This window comes from Limulus polyphemus, unplaced genomic scaffold (genome assembly GCF_000517525.1).
Source record: "Limulus polyphemus unplaced genomic scaffold, Limulus_polyphemus-2.1.2 Scaffold894, whole genome shotgun sequence".
Taxonomy (NCBI): domain Eukaryota; kingdom Metazoa; phylum Arthropoda; class Merostomata; order Xiphosura; family Limulidae; genus Limulus; species Limulus polyphemus.
The window spans coordinates 385,164-389,666 of NW_013666504.1; positions in this window are offsets into that span (position 1 = coordinate 385,164).

Sequence of the window (4,503 nt, forward strand, 5' to 3'; positions counted from 1 at the left end):
TGCTTGCAAGGTTCTGTTGCTTTTGGGGATGTGGTCTTCAATGTACGTGACTAATTCCCCTTGATCATGTGCATATGTGATCCCTTCATGGGCTCTTCATGATCAATGGAACCTTGCTGGCATCCCTTGTAAGTTCCCATTACCCTTCCTCCTACCATGATGGACGATCTGTATTGGTGGCTGGACAAGGCCCATATGTCAGTGGGTGTCCTGCTTCCACCTCCAGATATACATCTTTTCATGGATGCATCCCTTCAGGGTTGGGATGCATGGATCAATCAACAGGAGGCTTCGTGTCATTGGTCTGTATACAAAAGATCTTTGCATATCAATGTCTTTTAACTTCTTGTGGTCTGTCAGACTTTGAATAACTTCTTTCCTCTCACCAGAAATTGTCTAGTGATGATTCATTCTGACAATTCTATGGTGGTAGCACATATCAAGCACCAAGGGGCACCCAGTCGAGATCTCTGTTTTTGATCATTGGATCTACTATATTGGGCCCACATGCACCACATTCATCTCATTGTGTGTCCCACTCCAGGTGCTCTCAATTTCATAGTGGATCATCTTTCCCACCCTGACCCAATATATCTGACAGAGTGGTCTTTAGATCCCCTCATTTTCTGGTGGCTTTGCATTTCCCACATACCTCAATCACAAGTTATTCCTCTTTTGGTCCCCAGTACCTCATCCTTGGACTCCTGCTGTCGATGCATTCGGGCAGGATTGTCCCACAAATTTCTTTATGTTTATCCTCCTATCAGATTACTTCATTGGCCTTCTCTTTCATCCATACCAATCCATCTCAAGACCTTCTGATTGCTCCTTATTGGCCAGCTCAACCATGGTTTCTATGATTACAACAACTGCAACTTTTCCCTCCAGTACCTCTTCCTTTGTCTCCCCCTTTCTTCATCAGCCTTGGTCACCAGTTCTACATCCAGCCATTCCTGTCCTTTGTCTTCATGCCTGGCATTTATCCGGTCCTTGGCGAGGATCTCGGGTTTGTCTCATCGAGTAGCTTTTCATTTAGCTCATTCCATACATCTTATCTTCAATGGAGGTGTATCAGTGCAAATGGAAAGTGCTGTTGGGAGTCCTTACCACTTTCCAGTTCCAAGCTTCTGGGGTGGTTGACTGTGAAGGCACCCTCCTGGATGGGTTCCACAAAAAGATGGCTATAGCCATTCAGTGCAGAGTAGGGCAGTAGTGTTCTGCAGGTGTATATGACATGCTGTCCTCCAATATCAGATGTTACATTGCAGTTCACCCCTTTGATTTGGACCCTTCATTTTACCTCCATGTGAATGTTGGTACCCAATGGCTGGGTTTTGGATTTAGAGTAAATCAATCAACATAAGTCCTCATACATGTTTATGGTTGTCTATAGTCCTTCCTCAATCATACTCCTGTGTTGTGGATCACAGTGGATGTAAAAGAGATTGTTCTGGTTCTGTTCTTTTTGCTATCCCGCATTGTATCTTATTCTGAGGACGTTATTCCTTTTTGAATGGCTCCATTCAGTTTTGCTGTTTGAGGAGTTGATTTATATTATATCGACATTCTTTTGTTACTGGATGTTGGGTCCCCGGATTGATAGATCAAAGCTAACATGTGTCATGATCAGGAGTCGGAGTGGTTCTAGATTCCCCTGGTCTCTTTAACTTGAGGTTAAAACAGTATGATCCTCATCCTACCCTCACATGGATGTCAATTCCCAGCAGCATGGGTTTAGGATGTAGTTGACTTACCAAGTACAGCCTGTCATGTACTAGCCACTCTAAACCTAGGGACACGTCCATTGTTCTACCCACTTTTATACTTTGTGGGATTGAATTACATATATATTTACATGTTTAGGATCACTATCCTGCCACAGTTCTCTCCCACTTGGATGTGCTCCTCTCTTTTTTTGCCCTTATCTACTACACATTTCATGGATGGGCAAAGAATATACCTGTTTGAAAAGTGGTGCAGTTTCCCTCATCAGATCTTGGGATCTGACTCTCTCTGTCATTCTCTCGCACTGATCCCGCCACCTAATAAATGTGGGATTCTAGCTAATCTTGTGAGAGGAGGGAAGTACTGTATCTGAAGTTATCATTTTCCTGTACTGAAAATGTATTTCTGATAGGTACTTCCTTTTACTCACACTTTCTCCCCACTTTCCTACTGTGCTTATGTCTTCTGCCAAACCTCGAAGTGATAGATCGGTAGTGGCGTATAGAGGGAGTCACATGCATCACGTGAGTATGTCACACTCCTATTAGTGGAGAAGTGATGCATGATGATTTACATGAGAGACATGTTGGAATCATTTAATATCAATAGGGGAAGAAGGAGGTTTGTGGCATGCACATAGAAAAAATTTGCATATAGAGGGCAGCACTGGACGAGGATAGCTAATCTTGTGAGAGGAGAGAAGTACCTATCAGAAATATATTTTCAGTATTGGAAAATTATAGCTTTCAACAAGTAATAAGATTATAAGAGTTTATATCTACAGAAAAATCTACTAGTTCTTGCCCCCCAGTGGCACAGTGGTATGTCTGTGGACTTACAATGCTATAAACCTGGTTTCGATACCCAAGGTGGACAGAGCACAGATAGCCCATTGTGTAGCTTTATGCTTAATTACAAACAAACAAAGAAATACTTGTTCTTTGTTTCAACATGTGATTTATGCTACCGTTGGTTGCTAACTGTTGACATGGTGTCAGACCTGAATTCTTTGAATGTAATTTTATATTATATTATATTTCTTTTGTCATGATGATGATAATTGTCTGTGTGCAGATTATACAGACCTGCCACTCTTACAATTTAAGCATAATTATTTTGAATCTTTTTTCATTGTATGCCTGTGCAAATTGTTGTTATTTAATGCAAAATTCCTGAATTTTTTCCTCAACCTTTTTCTACTAATAATTTTCTGGTAATAATTCACCACCCTCAGATAATTTTTTGAGAGGAAAATGGCAGAAAAACATGGTTCTGATTGTTGGCTGCGACAAAGAAATGTTTATAGAGAGCAGAAGTTTAGACATGAGTATTCGAAAAAGGTCAGTGATATTGTATCATCCTTGTAACGAATTTATTATTATATATTTATTTTTAATATGAACGTTGTTTGGATTAAATTTGTATTTAGAAATATGCATTACTTGTAGTATCAGATATGTGTTGCGTATAACGAATTTGTTGTATATTTATCTTAATGTCAACGTTTATTTCGAATAAGTTTATATTTGAGAGTGTGTCTAGCTTACTGTGTTAGTTAGGTATGGCGAAACTCCCCCCCCCAATTCTCCAAGATTGTAGAATATTCGTGAACACAAGAATCAACAGTATATCCACTTCCGTAGCCGGTATTGTCAGAAGTTTCTAGAAAATGTGATTCGCCTATAAAAACAACAGACAACAGAGAAAAGACAAGTGTGCTATGAAACTGTTATAACCGTGTAAGCTATAAACTGTGATTTTGCTAACCCTTACCAACCGGAAAATATACGACATTTGGCCAGGAACAGCTATAACAGGAACAGTGAATTCTCATCAAACGTTAATATCTTTCCAAAAATATTAATGATTTCTCATCGGACATTAGTGGTTTTATGAAAATATTATCTTAATTCGATGGTCCAACAATTCAGTGCCTGACAAAGCTAGCTAGCTTCCCGATAATTGTCGTACATCGACTTCAATTTCAATTTCAAGTAAATTCGCTGGATATCAAGGAGACTGAACTAGGAAGACGATTTTAGGCTATTTGTAAATTAGTGAACTTTCTGTTTATGAAGCTTGGTTTGTAATAATTAATCATAATAGTCGCTATTGTAAATTAGAGTGTTGTATATATATATATATATATATATATTAAAACGTATTTATGTCAAAAACAAAAATGGTGTGAATCAATTTTGTTGGAAATAGCGTAAATTAAATAAAATATCGGCATATTTCTAAACACTAAATCCAGGGTACAGTTCAACTATTAAAAGTTAAATTATTTAAAGCAGCTTTGGATTATTCAAATTCTTAATACGTAACAATATCATAAAAATCAATACAAAACCATTACACAAACATCTTTATAGAAACTAGATTTTATACAAATCAATACAAGTCCATTACACAAACATCTTTAGGGAAAATAGATTTTATAAAAATCAATACAAATCCATTTCACAAACATCTTTATAGAAACTAGGTATCATAAAAATCAATACAAGTCCATTACACAAACATCTTTATAGAAACTAGATTTTTATACAAATCAATACAAGTCCATTATACAAACATCTTTAGGAAAATAGATTTTATAAAAATTAATACAAATCCATTACACAAACATTTCTATAGAAACTAGGTATTATAAACATCAACACAAGTCCATTACACAAACATCTTTATAGAAACTAGATTTTTATACAAATCAATACAAGTCCATTATACAAACATCTTTAGGAAAATAGATTTTATAAAAATTAATACAAATCC